This window comes from Bubalus bubalis, chromosome 1, assembly GCF_019923935.1.
Source record: "Bubalus bubalis isolate 160015118507 breed Murrah chromosome 1, NDDB_SH_1, whole genome shotgun sequence".
Classification (NCBI taxonomy): Eukaryota; Metazoa; Chordata; class Mammalia; order Artiodactyla; family Bovidae; genus Bubalus; species Bubalus bubalis.
Genome location: NC_059157.1, coordinates 156,978,253 through 157,002,631, shown reverse-complemented (window position 1 = coordinate 157,002,631; position 24,379 = coordinate 156,978,253). Strand labels below are relative to the sequence as shown.

At 40.7% G+C, this 24,379-nt stretch overlaps 1 protein-coding gene across 12 annotated transcripts in view; it reads right to left on the bottom strand.

Annotated features, from left to right (window-relative positions):
* PLCH1 (phospholipase C eta 1) overlaps positions 1–24,379 on the bottom strand; it is a 255,817-nt gene that overhangs the window by 187,176 nt on the left and 44,262 nt on the right. The gene's annotated exons all lie outside the window — the stretch shown is intronic.

The window sequence follows — 24,379 nt, the reverse complement described above, 5'->3', positions numbered from 1 at the left end:
ATAAAAGTATTAATCTATTTTCCAGTAACTCATGATCTAGTGCAAAGACACGTTCATATCATTATGTAGCTAGTGATAGTGATATGAGCGTGTCTTTGCATTGGATCATGAGTTACTGGAAAATAGATTAATACTTTTATTCACTTTCATATCCACAATCAACACCTTGTATATAAAGTATATATTTGGTATATTTGGTTATTATTTATTAGCAGTTAAGAATTACCCAAGAAACTCTCAATTTTCCCCTCCTTAAAAATGGCCTTACACAAAGAATTCAAATGACACAAGATGAGAGGGATCATAAGTATCTAAATGTTTAGCATTTGCTAAAAGCAAAAATTTGTGTATTTAAAAAGAGTGGGTCTAGCCATTATCGTCTGTGAATTGGAGGGTCCAATTCTAGACACAGATCTGCTCCATGTCTTAGAAAAAATTGCACAATCTATTTTTTTCTCTTTAAAAAAGAGAAAGATTGCTATAATTTATTCCTGCTCTAGGAATCTAAGACTCACTGCTACTTTGATTCAGCCCTTCCATAAGGCATTCATACAATGCATGAACACTGCGGGCATGTAGGTTCCACTAAACCAAGGGGAAAATTAGTAGCAGATGGTACCAAGGTTCTAGGTCAAAGTGCTTTCGATTTGCACTCCAGAACAAATACAAATGCTTTTCAACTAAAGTAGACAAAATATGCATTGTCCTTATGTCCATGACTATCTCATTTTCCATACCTGTGATCATTTTCCATCTTTCAAATGCTTTCAGAGACATTATACCCATAATTCTTATAACAATTTTGTGAAGTAAGCAAGAAAGCACTATTCTCTCTTATTACTAAAGAGGATATTGGAATTCCTAGATATAATATTATAAAACACTTGCCTTACATGCCCAAAGCTTGCTCTGACCTCTGTTTTTATGCTGCAAATCAAGTCCCTTACATATTCAGCATTGTTTTAAGAATCAATAAGATGCCTTCTAGTTTGGAGGTTTATAGAACCTGGCATTACATTATGAGGCAAAGGATAACAGTAATAATAATTCCCCGAGGATATGCACAATGTAGGAGCAAACATGAGTTTTACACTTAATAGACATTTTAAGACTAAGGATATACCATCAAAACTCAGGTTTCTGCTCTTTAGTCTTCCTGGCTCTGAATGAATATTTTTCAATTTTGTATCCCCATAAATTGAAATCACTTCCACTAACATTACTGTTTAATAATGCAACTCAGATTTCATGAGAATTCAGAGTCTATTAATTTCCACACACTTGGAAATGGAGTTGATCTATATAATTTAAAAGGTTCCACTTAATAGTGATATGAAATTCAAAAGATTTACTCTGAAAAAGTCTTGCTACCCACTAAGATTATTTTAATACCAAGATGGACAGTTAATAAAGAAAATTTTCCACTCAGTAAAATAAATCATTAAAATGAATAATTGAAAGTCTATTAAGTAAAATATGAAGTATATGCTCATTAAGACAAACATCTAGCAAGACCATCAGTATGTGACTACACCTACCTCCAAACAGACACCTTATATGTGTCCATTTTAAAAGCTTATCTGACTAGAAAAATTCATTCACATTTCTATTATGTTTAAGAATTAATGCTTAACTTTAATGTTCATCTTAAAGATTACTTCATGTGATAAAAGTAATAGAAGTCATTTTCATCCTTACTTTCATGATATATAAAGACAACTCTGATAGTATGCCATGCCATTCAACTGACTCCCACATTCTGCATGTGAAAGTTTCCAAACATATTAAAAGATAAAACTCTCAATGAAAAACCCTTCTGATAAACTGTATACTGAGTAAACCAAATCTTTCCCTATTTCTGTGTAAAAGCTCTTTCTTAAGTCTTAGAAAAGTCAGTTCCACTCAGAAAAACCTCAGCCACAGTTTAATTCATATTCTGAATAAGAAGCAAGCCTCCCTGTGAACATGGCACATTGAAGTTGATACCATCAACTAGCAACAACCTCGAGACAGGCTCTCAGATGAAGCATTCACATAATAAAGTTACATTTGAGTAGCTGCACATGAATAATCTTAAATGACAAATAAATTTCAGTTTCAAGATAAGTTTAGAAGATATTTCCTGACATGTCATTTATTCTGTCTGACCAGGTAGGGACATTTCTTATAATTCAAAAACAATCTCCATGTATTTCAAATTCCTGATCTTCTAACTCGTACTTTAAGATGTTTCTCTCAGCTGGGGAGCTGACAAATAGGCTCTGAAAACATGATACATGGATTCTGCCTCCATTTTATCCATGCTGAATACTTATGCCATTTCATTCTGAAAGCTAATTATTTTCACTATTCATGACTTTCTTTAACTGATACAAATTGGGAATGATTCTGTCCAGATTATTGTAGGAAGTTAAAATAGAGCTTTATACATCATTATTCAAACTGAAGAAGCCTGAACAATGTTTAAATTAAAACCAATTGTTTATAAGTATCAGACAAATGAGATTTTTAAGCACGTCTGTTTCCTTGACTTATACCCAAAGAATACAGTTTTGTCACTGACCACTTTATTATAATGATACACTTCCAATTTGTCAGCATGCAAATTCTACCATTATAAAAGTACACACTGTCAACAAAAGACTTCTCAAAAATACTGTTACCTTTTCATCCCACAATGAAATATAATATCTCAAATATGTTGTCAAGAGTTCAAATGAATCTTTAAACATGAAATAAAATAAGACATGTCCAGCATCTTTTACTAGGACTATTACGCTTACCTTAAAATGGGTAGTACGACTTACCTTTTTCTGGACTTAAGTTTTTATACACTTCAAGGTCTGCCATTAAATTTAATATTGTTACACATTATTGGCAAGAGCAGTAAAATTTCTCTCTAAAGGCAAAGCCTTTTCCTGATACACATCTCCAAAAAGGAAAGAGGGAAAAAAAAAGGCAAAGAAATCCTTAGCAGTTCCAAGAACTTGACTCATGCAGCCCTTAATGGTATGAGGAGATCTTCACAATTCAGGCTTTACAAGGTGGAAAAATAAATCCATGAGATGTGAGTAGAGAACTTTGTCTCAAAGTGAAAAGCACAGCCAGATAAGAACACTGCAAGCATCTGCTCAGGGCTGCCGCTATTGTGGGAATGCGGGGCGCTGTGGCTACTTTGGGTATGAGATATGCATGCTTAGTGCAGTGCTTAAAGCCCTCAAGGCATTATGCACATTTAATGTCTGGGAAGTGTAGGTCTTTAAGCATCAAAGACACCCTCCTCACCTACAGAGGCCATTGAGAAACACTGATTACCATGGTCGTGACGCAGGCTGAATGCAGAAAATGAATGCAAACACACAGAGACACACAGAAGCACACACACAGACACGCACACTCAGAGGCAAACATCACTCCATTTGAGGCAAAAAAAAAAAAAACAATCCACTGGCAATAAGCTACATGTGGTCCTCTACACCACACACTGTGCTGCTCAGGTTAAGCACATACGTACTGCCGGTGTTGAAGCTTTTCCTTGATTTTTGTCCTGATTTCACAGAAGAGACTGGAATGCTTCCAACTTTGAATGAGGCTACAGTTACAAAATATTGGAGCAATGAGGGTACTTCTCAGGTAAAAAGCATATCTCGGTGGGTAAGGTAAGTAGCATGAATGGGTCTGAAAAAGCCAGTTTTTAGTGAATGAAACAGCATGGTATCAGAGGACAATTTTCCCTCAAGTATACAAAAGCATCATTTGCATGTTTTAATCAACTTCTTCACAGACGTAAGTAGACTGACAGGTAGATGTTTCAAAAACAGGTTACTGCAGTCTTGTGTTTAAACTTGCAACTAGGTCTCTCCATCCTGAGGATTAACCCCCTTACTCCCAGAATTCTCTATCGAATATCAACCCCTCTTACCATTGTCTTGTCCCCAGCTTCAGATGTGGTCCCTGAGATTCCCAGCATCTCCCATGTCAGTGTCAGTCCCTAACTCCATTCCCATCAGGACCACCCAGCCCAGACTGCTAACCTACCCCTCCCTCCTCTAAGATGCTCCTCTCTACCCCAGGCCCTGGTCACCCCACTCCTCTAAGATGCCACTTTCTACCCCAAAACCCTGGTTAACCCCCTCCTCTAAGATGCCACTCTCTACCCCAGTACCTGGTCACCTGTTTCCCAACTGGCATATCTTTCAGCTAATTTGCAAACCCCACTAAAAGTGAAAAGTGTCTGTCACTCAGTCGTGTCCAACTCTTTCTGACCCACCAGGCTCCTCTGTCTGTGGAATTCTCCAGGCAAGAATACTGGTGGGAAGGATCTCCACTCCAGCGGATCTTCCCAACCCAGGGATCAAACCCAGGTCCCTCACATTGCAGGCAGATTCTTTTCATCTGAGCCACCAGGCAAGCCCACACTATTTACTCTTACTCTTGAGAAATTTGAATTTCAAAGGTGTGTGGGGGGTACACTGGATTCAAATATCCTTCCAGCAAGATTTTATCTGACATATATATACACACACACACACACACACACACACACACACACACACAACTATATACAACAGCAGTTAAGAGTTTAAGAGTATAGGTTTACCTAGGTTCAAGTCCTGACTCTGCCACCAATTAGCTGTGTGACCTTGGGCAAGTTACTTAAATTCTCTGCTCCTTGGTTTCCTTATTTGTTCAATAAGCATATTAATAGAATATTAATTACAAAATGTTCATACATAAAACTGTTTTATATTATCATTGTTATGCTACTGTTATTAGTCTTTGAAATCCTTCACATTAATCCAGTAAACCACTGGATTTCACTGTTTAATATTAACTAACCAGCATTTGGAACACACAATGCCACCCCAAAATTTGAGATATCTCAGAAATACTTCTGTCAAATAATTCAAATGACTAATTCTCCTAGACAGGCTTCCCAGGTGGTGCCAGTAGTAAAGAACCCACCTGCCAATGCAGGAGACCCGGGTTCAATCCCAGGGTCGGGAAGATTCCCTGGAGAAGGGCATGGCAACCCACTCCAGCATTCTTGCCTGGAGAATCCCATGGGCAGAAGAGCCTGGTGGGCTACAGTCAAGCTGCAGGGTTGTTAAGAGTCAGTCATGACTAAAGCGACTTAGCACACACACATGCACAATACTCCTAGATAATCTTATACAAAAAGACAGTGATGGTTCCATAACACAAAACTGGCACCATGTGATAGATTTCTAATTCCTTTAGCTCCCTAGAACCAAAGCTATCCAAAAAGCAAAAGGCATCTTCAGGTCAATTTCCTACTCAATCCAGGAAAGAAATGGATACCAAAGTGGTCCCAAGGCAGGCTTGGAAAGATGAAGGTGAAGGTGAAGTCGTTCAGTCGTGTCTGACTCTTTGAGACCCCGTGGACTGTAGCCTACCAGGCTTCTCCATCCATGGAATTCTCCAGGCAAGAATACTGGAGTGGGTTACCATTTCCTTCTCCAGGGGATCTTCCCGACCCAGGGATTGAACCCGGGTCTACCGCATTGGAGGCAGACGCTTTAACCTCTGAGCCTTTCTTCTTTTTTTCCTTACAAAATCTCCCATGGCATTCTTGTGATGCCAAGAGAAGGGTGGGTCGGGAGAGGGGAGAGAGCCAACTGTTCCTCACCCTCCTCATCCACAAGGAATCTTTTTCTCCCCACAAGTTCTCCACCCCTCTCACACTCTCTTTCCTAGAGAAGCTTGGGTATATGTTAAATATGGAGCCTAACACCGCAGCAGAGGGCAGGGCCCTGGGTTTATCCTGAATGGCTCTGGGGCGTCCTCAAGAGCCAAGACAGACACCAATGCTCAGAGGTTTTACAAGGCAGGTAGATGGACTTTTAAAAAGCAGTCATGGCCCATGAGTAAACATTTGATCACCAAGGAACTTTATGGATTTGAGAGCCCAGAAATATCCACTCCTTATTAAATACCAAATATTTCAGCAGCAGCAAAGAACCTTCTGTTATTTGCCCATTCAGAAAATCATAAAATAAACACCTGTTCTAAGGTCAGTAGGGGCAGTGGGTGAATAATACATCACCCCTGATTAGTCCCCCAGTATTCTCCTAGCAGAAGGTCACAGATGATGTCAAGTCTAGGGGTGTGGGAGTGGTGCTCCACTTGGGGGTGGGGAGTGGTGCTTCCTCTGATGGACAACCTCAACAATCAGACAGATTTAGAATCTCTAACTTCTTAACTAAAACCCGAATTTGAAAAGATCAGGGTTATTTCAGATTAGTTCTAGCACAATACTTGGCATATAGTAAGTATGTTCTAAATTCTCATTAGCTTTCTCCTTTTTATTTAATTCTTATTAGAGTATAGTTGCTTTACAAAGTTGTATTAGTTTCTGCTGTACAGCAAAGTGAATCAGCTACACATATACATATATTTGCTCTTTTTCAGATTTCCTTCCCATTTAGGTCACCACCGGAGAAGGCAATGGCACCCCACTCCAGTACTCTTGCCTGGAAAATTCCATGGACAGAGAAGCCTGGTAGGCTGTAGTCCATGGGGTCACTACGAGTCGGACACAACTGAGCGACTTCACTTTCACTTTTCACTTTCCTGCATTGGAGAAGGAAATGGCAACCCACTCCAGTGTTCTTGCCTGGAGAATCCCAGGGACGGGGGAGCCTGGTGGGCTGCCATATATGGGATTGCACAGAGTCGGACACGACTGAAGTGACTTAGCAGTAGGTCACCACAGAGCACTGAGCAACGTTCCCTATGGTACACAGTAGGTTCTCCTTGTGTGTGGGTTGTGCTCAGTCATGCCTGACTCTATGCAACCCATGGACTACAGCCTATCAGGCTCTTCTGTGGAATTTTTCAGGCAAGAATACTGGAGAGAGTTGCCATTTCCTGTTCCAGATATTCCCAGCCCAGGGATCAAACCCAAGTCTCTTGCACCTCCTGCGTTGGCACACGGGTTCTTTCCTACTGTGCCACCTACGAAGCCAGGTTCTCACTAGTTTTCTATTTTATACGTAGCATCAATAGTGTATAAAATTATTCAACCGAATATAGAATTATCTCTAACATATCTGGTCAAAAAGAAAAGTGTCTCTGTGTTCAGCTTCTGAATTTACAAGGAGTGACAGATCTGAAGCCCCATCTGATGGCATTTTCCTCATCCTTCACATCTGAATTTTGATTTCTTAAAGAAACATCACAGAGAAACAGGTTAATGCCCGGGTTTCAAATTCAGGTGGAGGGAAGTCCAAGTCCCAGCTTTCTCTTCTACTCACTGTGTGACCCTGGGGAAGTTATGGGCATGACCAGTTAAATCTGAGTTTCAGATAAACAACAAATAACTTTTTAGTATAAGTATGTCCCATGAAATATTTCCTGTATTTTATCTGTTAGAGTCTGATCATCCAACTGAGAGGGCCTCTCTAAGCCTCTGAGCCTAAATATTCTCTTCTGATGACTATAGTACCCAGCTCATAGGGCATTTCTATGAAGTAGATGAGCTAGTACAGGCCAAGGGCCAAGTCCCCATACCTAAACAAATACATATTCGACAGTTACAAGTTAAGTGGCCACTCCAATCACTGGTTTAGTCTAATGTCATTTAATCGAGTCACATGCAGACGGTATACTCTCCCCATACCACAGTCTCACAAGTTCATATAACTCTGAATCTAGACCAACTCTGGGCAAAAGCATGGCAAGTATTTGCCCTGCGACTCCCAAGTCCAACTAGAAAAGCCCCGACACCAACATGGGAGCCACGTCACTTCGTGAGTTGATGATTATAAAAACTACTGTTCACCAAAGACCATGACACAAACATGCCCTTCTCTAAATCTACATGAAACTTCTGCAGGGAGATAGAGCAAGACCCTGGAAATATATACAGGTTGGACAAGATGTGTTAGAACAAAAATTCAAACCCAAGCCAACTCTAGACACAGGCCCTTCCCACCAGCTCCATGCTTCAGGTCATGGCAACCACCTGCAAGATTTCAGACCTACCACCAGAATTCCTTGCTTTTCCCAGTTAGAGAATATTCCCACACAATGCCAGAGTTGTATGGGCCTCTGGCATAAGAACACAGAGACGCTTAAAAAGAAAAATAGCCTATAAAACCCAAAAGGAAAAGTGTCAGTCGTTCGTTTGGTCATGTCTGACTCTTTGCGACCCCATGGACTGGAGCCCGCTAGGCTCCTCTGTCCATAGGATTCTCTAGGCAAGAATAGTGGAGTGGGTTGCCATGCCCTCTACCAGGGGATCTTTCCAACCCAGGGATCATACCTGGGTCTCCTGCATTGCAGGCAGATTCTTTACTATCTGAGCCACCAGAGAAGCCCAAAATAATCCCAAATTACCACTCAATATTTAAAGCCTATTCAATTTTCTTCAAGATGCAAAGCAGCACTGAAGTAAGTGAAGAGCAGAAGTGGCTTCACAGTGTAAGAGCTCCAGGTGGTGACCAGCCTGGACCTTCCACAGACCCTGTCCTCCAACCCTTCCCTCAAAGCACCTAGGTAACCTGGTGAAAAGGGGGTTTCACAGAACTGTCACACACTGCTGATGAAGTTAGTCACCAGGCAAGATGCAGCGAGATTCCTAAAAATGTTTGTACTTATTTAGCCAATAATCATTATAGAGCTTCCTGGTGGCTCATTGGTAAAGAATCTACCTTTGCCAGACAGAGGATGAGACGGTTGGATGGCATCACTGACTCAATGACATGAGTTTGAGCAAATTCCAGGAGATAGTGAAGGACAGCAAAGCCTGGCGTGCTGCAGTTCATGGGGTCGCAAAGAGTCAGACACGATTTAGTGACTGAACAACAACAATGCCGGAGACACAGGTTCGATCCCTGGTCTGGGAAGATCCCACAGGTCACGGAGCAACTAGGCCCGCGCACCACAACTACTGAGCTTGTGCACCACCACTACTGAAGCCCAAGGGCCCTAGAGCCCGTGCTCCACAACGAAAGAAGCCATCCCGACGAGAAGGCCGCACACCTCAACTGGAGAACAGCCCCTGCTCTCCACAACCAGAGGATAGCCCACACAGCAACAAAGATCCAGCACAGCCAATAAATAATCGTTACAGCTATAAAGCAATCTTAAAGCAATCACTAGAAACATAAAAACCTATGTACAAGGATATTTCCTTAGTATTAGTTATAGCAGTGAGTAAGTAAATCTAAATCCCTATTAACAAAAGAAGAAAGAGAAAGAAAGTGAAGTCGCTCAGTCGTGTCTGACTCTTTGCGACCCCATGGACTGTAGCCTACCAGGCTCCTTCATCCATGGAATTTTCCTAGCAAGAAGTACTGGAGTGGGTTGCCATTTCCTTCTCCAGAGGATCTTCCTAACCCAGAGATCAAACCCAGGTCTTCTGCATTGCAGGCAGACGCTTTACCATCTGAGCCACCAGGAAAGCTCTGCCTACCAACAAGGGAATGATTAAATATATATTCATGCTTTGGAATACTATCTAGCCATTAACAATACTTTTAAGACACTGCTATTACCTAGAGAATGTTTGACAATCTATGTGGTAAAAGGACCCAGATATCTGAGTTTAATTATGTAAGATATATGTGTATAGAAATACAGAATAAAAGACTAGAAAAAATATGTGGAAAAGACTAACAGTAAGATTTCCAGGTGTTATTCGATGCATGAGACAGGGCACTCAGGGCTGGTGCACTGGGATGACCCTGAGGGATGAGATGGGAAGGGAAGTGGGAGGGGGGTTCAGGATTAGGGACACATGTATACCTATGGCTGATTCATGTCAATGTACGGCAACAACCACTACAATATTGTACAGTAATTAGCCTCCAATTAAAATAAATAAATTAATTGGAAAAAAGATTTCTAGGTGTTATTTTCTTCTAAAATTTAATTATAATTTTGTAGAGCTAGCATTTCTTTCTTTTATTCAGAAAAAAAATAACATTTTTTAAAGTGTAGTCAATTTAGTAGCACTCAATTGGGGGGAGATGATCCTTTCCCACTGGTGTGTTAAACAACGGAGAACTTTGAGGATTACTAACATTTCTGAAGCACTTACTACCTTTCATGCACTGCTCCTAGCAGTGTCTTATTTGAGACTTACAATGTCCCTAGGAGTGAATTTGGTATTATCCTTTCTCTAGCTTCAGACGTGGAGACGGAGGCAGAGAGAAGCAACTTTCCTGAGCTGGCACCGCAGATGAGTGATAGACATAGGCTCTGAATGCCCACAGTCTGTCTCTAGAGCCAGTATTCTTCTCCAGATAAGGTAGCATGGAGATCTTGAGCATGTCATTTACATCCTGCTGTCTGTTTTTTTCATCTGGAAGCCTCATGAAACAGCAAATAGAGCTACTGGAGCGTAATTCCTTTAAGGAAATTTCACTGTAGACTCAACTACACAGGAAACCTAAAATCCTCAATATAAGTCATATGGCAAAATCACATATGTAAACACACAAAGACATGAAACCTCAAAACAAGAATTCTATACATACATACAAACCAAAAGAGCTAGACATGGGCAAACTCCCAAGCAGATGTCTTATGGAGGTGTTCCCAGGATGAACAAACACATTTGCTTCCACAAACCAGAGGATACCTCCCACTCCAGCATTATCCTGTCTAAGCCCCCTGGCTTGGCCCCAGACTGTTGCTCCCAGTCATCCTGGGGACACTGGGTACCAGTACTCCATCAAAATCCCCTGACTACTCAGGGCCTTCTGTACTCAACTAGATGTCCTGAGCAGTGTCTGGCTTTGAAGTAGAAGCAGTACCATCCCATTACTTGGCCTACGTGAATCACAGAGACTTAAAAAAAAAAAAAAGTTAGCCAACTGAAGGGTAGAGACTTTAGCCTCTGAGTGTCTATTAATCTAGGGGGTGGCACTGAAGACCTGCTCTCAGTTTATATTTACAATGGACTCAACTCACTAGATTAAAGCTTATGCAGTCACTGCAAATTTGGAGTTAAATGGATTAAAAGAGTAGAGATCATACATCAATTCAAACAAACCAGCACAGTACATGCCTGTGGCCTATTCATCACCTATTTCAGGCCTATTTGAGGGACTCGCCTTTATGTAAAGGCTTAGAAAATGCTGTCAGGACTATGATGAAAAACTTGCTAGAATTTTTGCCTCCAGTCCCACCAAACAAAATGAAATGCTACCATGAGTTCATTTTTCAAGGCAGGAGTTAAGGTGCTCCAGAGACGAAGGTGTACACAAAGTACCTATAGGCTCAATAATAACGTCGTGCTCTTCCTGCACGGAGAAGGCAATGGCAACCCACTCCAGTACTCTTGCCTGGAAAACCCCGTGGACGGAGGAGCCTGGTGGGCTGCAGTCCATGCAATCGCTACAAGTGGGACACAACTGAGTGGCTTCACTTTCACTTTTCACTTTCATGCATTGGAGAAGGAAATGGCAACCCACTCCAGTGTTCTTGCCTGGAGAATCCCAGGGACGGCGGAGCCTGGTGGGCTGCCATTTATGGGGTCGCACAGAGTTGGACATGACTGAAGCGACTTAGCAGCTGCAGTAGCTCTTCCTGCACACCTTGCGTATGCGCTTAACAGATGATTGCCAACAATCCTTAGCTGCTAGACAACACAGTGCAACCAAAAACTTAAACTGCAAACACAGTGTACAACAAAAATTTCAGCTAAGAGTAGAGAAAGACCTGGAGGTTTCCATTCAGTGCCTATTAAACTAATACTGAAAATGGCAGAAACAAGGGTTTTAGACATCAGTCTTAATTAACATAGCTGTTTATTCATCATTGGAGAGAATGACATAGAACATGTCCTATAGATCACACATGCTTTTCAAATAAACCAATTTGGACTTGCCCTACAGCAAAATCCTGACATACCTCAGTTGGAAGCAATTGTTACACATTTGTAAACATCTGAATTCTAAAACAAACAGAGTATTATCCATATTTAATTTTGCTTTGTTTCACAGGACAGAAAGAAGCCACCCTTTAGCCAACAGTTCTTTGAAATGATGCTTCCTTGATGATTTACTGATCTCCTCTTAATGACTTGGCTTTAAAAGAAAATTCTCATTTTTTTTTGAGAGAGACTTGATTCTTTATGGGTCATGTCACTTTAAATTTTATAGGTTAGTATAAAAATTTATAAGTACATCAATGTCAGTTTGATGACGGTGTCAATATAATTCAGGATAAAATCCCTGGTAGGCTCAAAGCTCAATTTGAGCTTGAGCTATCCATGAAAATAACTGAGACCTCACAGGCAGGATTTATTCCCAGGCCCTGTAAGAAAGCAGCCAGTGATTGTGTGTACAGCACTTGAACTGCTGTGGGTAGAGACTCAGGAAGTGTGAAAATTCAATTGACATTTGGGTTTCATGAACTCATATCCAGACATAAATAAAGGCACCCAGACTTTATAAATCAGCATCAACTGTTTAGATATCAACCATCAGTTCTGATCAGTGCTAATTACAACATTAACAGAGGGGAATTAACCAGAGATAGGTAGCCACAAGGGAATCGCTAATGGTTGTTGACAGTGACATATATTAAAACAAATATCTACCTTGCGGGCTGACGCATTAATTAAATTCTCAAGACTGAAATAGTGACATATTCAACCTCCCCCGTAGCATTCACAAAGAATTTGTACCTTGAACAGGGAAGCACCTTTACCTTCTCCCTTGTGGGGGAAGAGCTGGACACCTGCAGTCTAAAAGTCCAAAAGAAGAAACACTAGGTGCTTATGCTCTCCAACTAACCGAGGACTGTTTTCTTATATGATGACCATGCTCGTGCATATCTGATATTTTAAAAAAGGAAATATTGCCATGCTTCAATCTGACATCTTTGGGTCTAATAAAAGGTAATTTTATCTTCCAGGCCTGGCTTGGCTTACAGCCAGTTTAAGAAGGATTACAATATGTGTGTTCAAATGGGAGGCATGCATGGTCATCATCATGTAACTGCCTTATATGGTGATACTGAACCTCTCTGAACTCTACATGTACAGACTGGTCCCATGAGGAAGGCAGACATAAAGACAACTCTGAGGAGAGAGGAGCAGGGAAAGGGGGGAAAGGAGATTTTAGATTAAGAAACAACCTCCTTTAAAAACACTGGGTCTTTTGTAGAGATGTGGATGGACCTAGAGACTGTCATACAGAGTGAAGTAAGTCAGAAACAGAAAAACAAATACTGTATAATATCGCTTATATGTGGAATCTAGAAAAATGGGAGAGATGAATTTATCTATAAAGTAGAAATAGAATCACAGATGTAGAGAACTTACAGTTACCAAGGGGGGAAGGAGAGGTGGAATGAATTGGAAGATTGGGATCGACATATATACACGACCATGTGTAGAATAGATAACTAATGAGAACCTACTATATACACCACAGGGAACCTGTACTCAATGCTCTGTGGTGACCTAAATGGGAAGAAAATACAAAAAAGAGGGAATATATGTATATGTGGCCTTCCCTGGTGGCTCAGTGGTAAAGAATCCACCTGCCAATGCAGAAGACACGGGTTCAATTCCTGGGTCAGAAAGATCCCCTGGAGAAGAAAATGGCAGCCCACTCCTGTATTCTTCCCTGGAGAATCCCATGGACAGAGGAGCCTGGTGGGCTACAGTCCATGGGGTTAAAAAAAGAGTCAGATGCAACTTAGCTACTAAACAACAACAAATATGTATAGGTATAACTGATACACTTTGCTGTAGAGTAGACACGAACACAATATTGTAAAGCAACTATACTCCAATAAAAATGTTTTTAAAAAAGATCCAACCCTTAAAAAAAATATACTGACCACTGTCACAAGGAAGAATGTGATCAGCAAAAAAAGAAAAGAAACCACCTCCTTCTATACAAAGTTCTTCTTAGCACAAAGAGTTGAGAGCAACTCAGGTGCCCAGAATACAGAGTCAGTAGCCACAAAAGCTCAGGCATGAGAGACAGCAGCCACATGTCTGGAAAGTCTCTCACAGGCCAACCCAAGCCAAGGCCTGGCTCAGGAGGGGCCAGAGCCAAGGCTCCTCCAGCACAGCATGCTGGCCTCAGGGCCAACAGCCTTGGTGCAACTGATCAGACTCTCCACAGAACAGGAAGCTAGTCTCTGGAAGAGCCAGATGGGCAGTAAACCCCTTGAAGGACAGGAAAGGAGATGCACTCCCCTGAAAATCTAACCCTGTAATGGCTGGGGAGGGCATTTCCATAACATAATGTGATATCACCTGTCAGCAGAGAGACATCATCCTTCTTTCTGGAAGAAAACCAAAGTAAGAGATGGCACTGGTTCCTCTGGTAACAACTATCATGTTACAACACACAGTACTATCCCAGCAGTCTAAATTCCTAACCTAGATGACTCCACAGAAGTGAAAACTCGACTCCTTTGTCTCCTTCTTGATGAGATAGAAAGTGACTGTTGTCTCAACTTCAGCAGCACATTTTTCACACGTATTTTGCTGTCTCCCTTCCCCAAGTCATATAACTTCACTTCTTTAGCCTTTTTCCTTATCTTATTTTCCTCAACAATGATACTAATGTTATTTTTCTGGCTAATAACCATCCTGACAGGTAGATGGGACACAGCATGGATAGGAACATAATGTAGGCTCCTTGAGAGCATGAATGGTGTCTGCCTTGTTCACTGATATATCCCTGGGCCTAGAATGGATCAGGCCTAACAACACCAAGAAGGTCTGAGCAGGAAGACCCACCATAGGAACTCAGGTTCCAAACAGCTCTCCAGCTCCCAGACAGACTGGGAATAAAGCAGGACCTGGACCATAAAGGATGACAGTGTGTGTGCTTAGTCACTCAGTCATGTCCAACTCTTTGCCACCCCATGGACTGTAGCCCGCCAGGCTCCTCTGTCCATGGAATTCTCCAGGCAGAAATACTGTAGTGGGTTGCCATTCCCCTCTGCAGGGGATCTTCCCAAACCAGAGATAGAACCCAGTCTCCTGTATTGCAGGCAGATTCTTTACCATCTGAGCCACCAAGAGGGACTCTAAAAGCTGGAAGCATGAAGGAAACCAGTTGCTGGAATTGTGATACACAGTAAGGGTGAATGAGGAAGTGACCACAGGCAGCCTTTTCCCTATAAATATGGTAAAAGATTAATATAGAAACTACTCATAGGCAGTTCCTTTGAGACAAAAATTAACAACTTATTTAAGTTTCCCAAATGGCCTTCTAGTTAACACTTTACCCCAGGAACTTGGCATGAAAGAACAAGCCAGTGGTACCAAAAAGAAAGTAGAAACCTAAGGACAAAAACAGAAAGGACAGGTCAAGTCCAAATCTAGAAATATCACCATACAGGGAGAGTTGCAGGCATGGAGTAGTTGGAAGCGATGTGACAACCACTGGATATGGGATCAAAAAGACCTGAGGTTGGAACTTCCCTGGTGGCCCAGTGGCTAAAGCCTGCACTCCCAGTGCAGGGTTCAATCCCTAGTCAAGGAACTAGATCCCACATGCCACAACTAAGAGTTTCTATGCCACAACTAAGATCTGACACAGCCAAATAAATAAAACTAAATACTAAAAAAAAAAGACCTGAGGTCAAATCTGGGTTCCGCCAGGTGGTTCAGCAATCTGAGCCAAGTTATTTTGAGCCCCTCTAAGCCTCAGTTTCCTCATCTCCAACAGGACCTACAAGAACAAATGCAAAAGATCCTAGACCAGTACAGAAGGACTCTAAGCACAACCAGCTACACAATCTACAAGTTCAATATGAAATGAACATATGGGGCTTTTTCCCCAAAATAAAGGATTTCAAGACAGCCATAGCAGAGCTTTAAACTAAGCACAGGGCCCTTCTAAGGCACAGATCACATGCATGTGAAGCTGGGCCTCACCCTAAGAGCCTGGATGGTTTTATGATGCTATAACATTTTCTACATGTTTGTTATTCTCCATCTCCCACATCTGTTTCCCTGTAGATAACAGTTGAAAAAAAAATTCTTCAAAAATAAAGAACCTTAGAAAGAAGTTAAATGGCCTTATCAATGTTAAATTTACTTAGGTTGATAATTATACCCTGCTTATATAAGAGAATAATATTCCTATTCTTAGGAAATTCACACTGAGGTATTTAGGGACAAAGAACTATATACACAACTTATTCTCAGTTATTCAGAAAAAGTAACTCTGTGTGTGTGTGTGTGTGTGCACGTGTGTGTGTGTGTGTGTGGTGAGAGAGAGGGGGTATGCAAGCATACAATGATGAAGCAAACAGGGTAAAGTTTAACAGTAAACAAATCTGGGTAACAAGACCCTTGACACCTTACAGCATCTCAGGGAGATATCTGTGCTATAATTCAAACTGAATGCTGTATTTTTGTACCTGATAAATGCTTTAATGTAACACATTTGAAAAATCAGATTTCTGCTCTAAGTGACCCATTCCCTAGTCTTGAAAATCTTTAAAAAAAAAAAAAAAAACTGGTGTGGGAAGCTCATGGCTAAAATATTTACTTTTAATTCCACTAATGTTATTAAATATACCATTTGTATTTTGCTTGTTTCCCAAGATAATTATTTCTTGTATTACCAAGTATATGACTGAGACTTCAGCAGAAATGATGACTAGACTTGAAGCAGTTGATCAAATGTATAGTTCGATATAAGATCAATGATTGTAATAGTGTAACTCTAGAAGGCGATGGCAACCCACTCCAGTACTCTTGGCTGGAAAATCCCATGGACGGAAGAATCTGGTTGGCTGCAGTCCATGGGTCGCCAAGAGTCAGACACGACTGAGCGTCTTCACTTTCACTTTCCACTTTCATGCACTGGAGAAGGAAGTGACAACCCACTCCAGTGTTCTTGCCTGGAGAATCCCAGGGACGGGGGAGCCTTGTGGGTTTCCGTCCATGGAGTCGCACAGAGTCGGACACGACTGAAGTGACTTAGCAGTAGCAGCAAAAGATATATGGAGGTTCTTTGTTGCACTTTTATTCTTGCAACTTTTCTATGCTGCTGCTGCTGCTGCTAAGTCGCTTCAGCCGTCCCTAGGATTCTCCAGGCAAGAACATTGGAGTGGGTTGCCATTTCCTTCTCCAATGCATGAAAGTGAAAAGTAAAAGTGAAGTCGTTCAGTCGTGTCCGACTCGTAGCGACCCCATGGACCGCAGCCTACCAGGCTCCTCTGTCCATGGGATTTCCCAGGCAAGAGTACTGGAGTGGGGTGCCACTGCCTTCTCCACAACTTTTCTATGAGAATAAATTATTTCCAAAGGAAAAGTAAAGGTCCCATGTGAGCTTTGGGGGAACGAGAGTAACAGCAAAGAGAGGCTAGGCTGAAGCTCTGTTTAGATGGCAGCACATTTCTTCTTTGTTAACTGCTGAATATCTAGCACAGAACCCAGGTCAATAAATATTTCAGGCAGGAAGGAGAAAAGGGCAATATCCCATGGGGGAATGAGGGCTTGGAGCAAGGACAAATGACTGATAGCTTACAGCGGTGCTTGGGAATCAGCGAACTGCCTCTACTTAGAATGAGACCACAGGCACAAGGTGGCTCGTGGTGTATACCACACACTGCACTACACTGCCCAGGCCTTGGTTCTCACTGCTTACTGGCTTACTAAGAGTTCACTTAGACCCACCTTGGGCCCACCATTTAACCTTCCCAGGCCTCAGGGTCCTCACTGATAAGATGTGGGAGGTTACTAACTCATTCACCAAGTAATTACTGGATGTCTCCCATAGGCCAGGCCCTCAAGTCATGTTCCCTGCTCTCTAGAGCTTTCATTCTGGAAACAATCTCACAACTGACTACACTAAATAATTTCTTGAGGTCTTTTCCAACCCTGAAAATTCTATACGAAAATTCTGGGGCTTTTTACTTCAAAAATAAGAATGAATTTAACCGCTCTCGGAAGAACTTATAACAAATGCATGCTCTCTTAAAGGTGAAAATACACCCAAGATATCCTATGTTTCATAACTTAAAAATCTGTACACACAGGCAGGGAAATGCCTGAGAGCATATATAATTAAGCCTTCTGCAAACGATCAAGGTGATTTTAGTTGCCAAAATTCTCATTCCTTGACAAGTTATACAAATAGCAAGAATTTCAAAAATCTAACTGGGCAAAGTAGCTACAAAAAAACATTATTAAGATAGAAATACATTTTTAAAAGCAATAAATTTATCAATGAGAAAAATAACTTTGAAGTGTAGATTAATGATTAGTATTAAAATTACAACATCAAAAGTATTTTAATTTTCTGCTTCATCAGTCCTCCTCATTCACAGTCAACTAGCACAAAAATGGTTACAAAGGCTAATTTTGTTAAAGGCCTTGGAGAAAAGAGGAAAGAACTGCTCCTTCATGAATACTAAAGATGATAAAATAGGAAACCAATAACATTTTATCACTTTATATAAATTAATCTAATTTAGAAATAATTTAGTACCATGATTTATGCAGACTTGTTATCTAGCCAAGAAAAATTTTTATATTACTAGTATCAGAAGCACGGTACCTACGGTTGCCAGATATTAAACATCCACACTGATTTATATAATTTAGGATAAATGGGAAGGGACAGGGGATCAAAAAATATAATTATGAGATTCCAAGTGCTCAAAGTAAGGGACATATAAGAATATTATTTCCCAGATGGGTTCTCAGGAGCTAACATAGGAACATACATCCATGAAAGATGGTTGCACTCACAGGCTACAAGCTGAGATATTGAGACTGAGTATTTGTCCTTGAAAAATAACCATCCACTAACATAATTCACAAAGACCTGGACACTCTTACTATTTCTTGGTAGATGCAAAGAGGGACTTTTTTTTTTTTTTAGATTTTTTGATGTGTACTATTTTAAAGTCTTTATCGATTTGTTACAATATTGCTTCTGTTTTATGTTTGGGTTCTTTGACCCTGAGGCAAGTAGGATCTTAGCTCCCCGACCAGGAATCAAGCCAGCACTCCCTGCAGTGGAAGGCGAAGTCTTAACCACTGGGCCACCAGGGAAGTACTGAAGAGGGACCACTTTAAAGAGTTAACTTCCACAACTAAAGGCTATTCATCTGTGGTTTTACAAAATGGTAGTTTGAAAATTTTTATCCCTAGAAATGAAAAATGTTCTAAATGTCCTTTGGATTCATGGAGTCAACACTTTACCACATAGTAAATTACCAGATAGTGAAATCATTACTTGATCTAAATGCTACATGGATTATATGATTATTTGTAAAGTTCAGCACCTGGCTCCCCACAGAGAGTTCAGTTCAGTTCAGTTCAGTCGCTCAGTCGTGTCCGACTCTTTGTGACCCCATGAATCGCAGCACGCCAGGCCTCCCTGTCACTAACCATTTATTAACCATGAAGACACAAAAAAGTCAGCTGGATGTCACCAGATGAGCAGAGGCCTGTCTCACAGAGCCCTGCTGCCCTCAGTGATGGAGGAACCAGGGCAATGCACGATGCTCAGGCCCTCCTCCAGCAGCCCTGCAATGAATACTTCATACTCACCTGGCCAACACAGAGATTTTAACATGCTTTCAGGTAAAACTGATTTCATGTCACAGTATTCCAATGCTATTAAAATGATCTAACTATTTCCAATAATCAGAAAATACAGAGGTTTGCAAGATTTATCTCACAGAAAATCCACTTAGAGTTTCATAATGCTCAGTTCAGATCATAAAGCCCAGTTGAGTTGGATTGGCAGAATGTTGACTTTTAGAATTAACCCTTCTACTACATGGTTGAATATGAATATGCTTTCTCATCTCTGAAGGAGAGTGGTTTTAGTCAAAGGTTTACAGTGTTCAGAAGGGGCAAGGAGTAACAGATCACTTTGAAATATGATGAAAGCTAAGGACTTTGTTCATAGGAGGGCGATCAACAAATGTATATGCATATAAACACAGAGTATCTGGAATAATGTTTTCAGAGATTTTACAACATCCTGAAGCCCAGCTACAGGTTCTGCTTAGAACTCCCCATGAGATGGCTTCTCAAATCCTTTCTAGCTCTGCTATGCCATGCATACTGTAGACTGGGGTGTTGCTTATATCCTTAACTACACACACAGGTTTCCATCTTTTCAGTGTGTTGGTTGGTGGAGCTCATTCTCTTCCTCTAACCCCATTCTTCTAACCTGTTCCTCAAAGAATAAGGACTAATCTCTCACTCATGAGGACACGCCCAGTACCTCTCTCAGAGCAGTGCTGCCCCCTCTTTACTGTGCTCGCAAACCACCTGTAGATCTGGGGAAAATGCAGATTCCAACTCAGCAGGTTCAGGAGGGCTGTGAGTCAGCGTTTCTAACAAGCTCTGAGGGACCACTCTAGGAGATGCTTCCTCCCAACCCCCACCCCAGTTCCCTAAGCCCCCTTCTCAGCCCAAGGGCAGCTCACCATGGTGTTTCTGTGAAATCCTCAAGTGACTTCTAAAAGGTCTCAAATTCTTTTAAAACATTCAAATCCATCCCACCTGTCCCCAACCTTCAACTGCTTTAGAAACACATGTATACCTGTGGCGGATTCATTTTGATATTTGGCAAAACTAATACAATTATGTAAAGTTTAAAAATAAAATAAAATTAAAAAAAAAACCTCACCCAAAAAAAAAGAAAAAGAAAAAACTATGTGTAATACATCATATGGACAGGGAGGCCTAGGGTGCTGCAATTCATGGGGTTGCAAAGAGTCGGACAAGACTGAGAGACTGAACTGAACTGAACTGAAGTGAATACATCATTGTGTCACAATAGTAGAAAAACTGGATTTTAGGCTGACAAACCTGGGTGTGAACTTCATAATCTAACATGTGGTTTTGGCCCAATGTTCACCTCTCTTAGTTTCATCTCTAAAACTGTCTGTTGAAAAACTTAAAAGAGATAATGCTGGATGGAAATTATTATATATGGATGGATAAACAACAAAGTCCTACTGTATAGTACAGGGAACTATATTCAATATCCTGTGATAACCATAATGGAAAAGAGCATGAAAAAGAATATATATGTGTAACTGGAGCCACTCTGCTGTACTGCAGAAATTAATACAACATTATAAATCAACTATACTGCAATAAAGCTTTTTTCAAAAAGACAATGCTAGTAAAGCAACCAGCATTGCCAGTCCTAATGACAACCTTGATTCAGCATCAGCCCTAACCTTTCCTAATATAGAAACACCCCAAGAATAGTGGAATATAGAATCCACCAATTCCTCCTGACAAGATCTAAACTTAAATATCTTAACATCCTCTTTGTGTCCCCCCATATGACTCCAATGTGCAAAGAACGATCTGAGAAGACAAGATTTCTTCTCCTTCACAACTCTGAACTTCTAGCAACAACACAGGGACCTGGAGAATTAGCTTCCTCACATGTGAAGTGAGGCAGAACAAATGTCTACAGGGGCTAAAAAGTTTGCCTTCCACAACAAAATGTGTGCACCTCTCTCAATCTCTAAGTATCCCTTAGTTTTCCAGAGTAGATAAACACAATTCTAATAATACTCAAGACTAGTCTGCTGTACTCCAAACAACGGTACTGTTCTCCCAGTTCCTGTGCTTCACATTTATTTCTGCATCTATCCTTTAACAGGTTGTGAACTGTGCAGTCCTCATTATAGATTAATCAAAGCAAAACATTTATGCATTCTGCTTCCTGTTGTTAAGAATCTTCCCTAAGTACTTCTGTTCACCATCAGGAGGCTATGGATAACCTTGTGAGGTCAACTAACACTAAAGGGAATATATGTGTTTCATGCAACAAATATCTCAGCTATAAAGTTCAGACAAGTCACACTAAAAGGGCACTAAGAAAGCACAATATTAGAAGCAATATGAAATAAATCTGTTAGGAAAAAACGACCATATGAAGGTGAGCATATCATTTGCCTCCTCACTCCTCTGCATAAAAGAGTTTCGTGCATCACTTTTGCTCAGACTAGCAAATAATTACTGTTCTCAATCAATAAATTAATTTAATTTAGTTTACTGATTAGATCAATATTTTAGTAAATCAACAATCTCAAGGCTTCCTTGGTGGCTCAGTGGTAAACTGCCAGCTAATGCAGGAGATACAGGTTCTATCTCTGGTCTGGGAAGAACCCACATGCCTCACAGCAACTAAGCCCACGCACAACTATTGCGCCTATGCTCTAGAGACTGGGAGCCACAACAAGTACTGAAGCTAGTGCGCCTAGACCCCATGCTCTGCAGCAACAGAGGCCACCACAATGGGGAGCCCAGGCACTGCAACTAGAGAGTAACCCCCACCGCTGCAATGAAGAGAAAAGCCCTCCCAGGAACAAAGACACAGCACAGCCAAAAATAAAGAAATAAATACAATTACCTTTTGGGGGGAAAAAATACAAACAAACAATTTTAGCCCAGTGAGTATCACCTCTCACAATGCATCAAAATCACCCAAAGTTAGACAGAAAGATACAGATAGAAGGAATGAAAGGATGAAGATGAAGGACTCATCCTACTCCCAGAGATGATTTAACTAGGATTGGGTAGAACCCAACCACCAATATCTTTTAAGCACCTCAGCAGATTCTAATGTATAACTAGAATGGAGAATCACTACTCGCTCTTTGGTTTTTAAATCACTTTAAGAAAGTACAGACTTAAAACACATACAGAGATTATAGACTACTTCTTCCTATTTCTTCAGTCTCTCCTGTACTCTCCAACTTTTCAACAGTGAGCCTGTATTGCCACCTGTGGCGGATTCGTTTTGATGTTTGGCAAAACTAATACAGTGTTTCAGGTTTAAAAATAAAATTAAATTAAATTAAAATAAAAAAAAGGAAAAAAAATTGTGAATAAAAATTAATAGAAAACCACAAAATGCCAAGCATAAATGACTTCTATATTTTCTGCTTCTATATTCAAACACACACTTGAATCCATAATCTTATGAGATGTCCCCTCTTTCCATACCTTCAAGAGTCAGTATAAAACAGGCTATCATCAAAGAAAATAATCATGATCAAATTCATGAATTCTATAGTTCCAGTGAGAGAATATGTATTTGCCACCTTAAGTCTGGGGTTTACAACCCACCAGAATCTAATTGGTTGCCCCCACTGGAATTATGTGCAGAGTTCTGAAAATTCCCCCAGGCCCAGGCCATAACCCAGAGCAATTAATCAGAACCTCTGGGCTGGGACCCACAGTTTTTGGTATTTTTTAATATACCCAGGTGATTCCAACATGCAACCAAGGCTGGGAACCATTAACTTAAAGAATTAATTAATACAAGTCTCTAGAGATAAGCTTCTACTGGCTTGAAAGCACAATACCTTGAAATTCTGACACTGGTATAATTTCAAAAAATGGTCACTGTGGATATGCATTGATATTCAATTTCAAGTTGCCAAGGAATAAAACAGCACACTAAATAATAAATGCATCCACTGTTCTCCTTTTTAATTGGGAATAAGTCACCATCTTCTACATTTAAATACAAGAAGTTCTGAAATCACTGTTGTATGTCAGTCACACATTCTGACCAAGAAAGGAATATGGACAAGACAAAATTCGACAGGAAAAAAAAAAAATGTTTTCACAGATTCTACATTTATTCTACCCAAGTAGGTATTATTCTCGGGATAACTTTGCTACCTAGAAGTCAGAATCGTACTCTCATGTTGCCTGAGAGTCTCAGATGAAAGGCCTAGATGCTCACCATTTTCTTGTTTGTAAATCTGAAATAAAAGTGCATCTCTTTAACTTTTAAAGCAGCTCTGTTGTGCTTGATTATTCTCACCATGCACCCCCAGGCCTCCTTTCCTCCTCCCTTACTGAGGAAACTGGTGCTTTGGTTTTGGGGCAGATCTATTCTCTGCTCTCTGGGGTAAGAATTAGCCCACAGATAACACTCACTTCTGTGCCTGAAGACTTTCCAGATCCAAGCAGCAAAGAATTTTAATAGCATGCAAAACACTGCAATTAAACAGCTTTTATTAACTGTTATTTTTACATGAACAAAACCTCTATTTTCATAGTTGTACTGTGCTGATGTGCTCAGTCGTGGCCAACTCTTTGCGACCCCATGGACTGTAGCCCACCAGGTTCCTCTGTCCATGGAATTTTCCAGGCAAGAATACTGGACTGGGATGCCATTTCCTTCTCCAGGAGATCTTCCTGACACAGGGATTGAACCCTATTCTCCTGCATTGCAGGCAGATTCTTTACCACTGTGCCAACTGGGAAGCCAAGGAGAGATTAAATCGCCCTCCATTTGTCTGTCCACCAACTTCTGTCACAGTATATATAAACCAACAGGGAAATTCTGGAGGGTATTATTAAATGAATTCAAAACGTCTAAGAAATTCTTTTGAAGAAATGGATTCATCCTTTTCC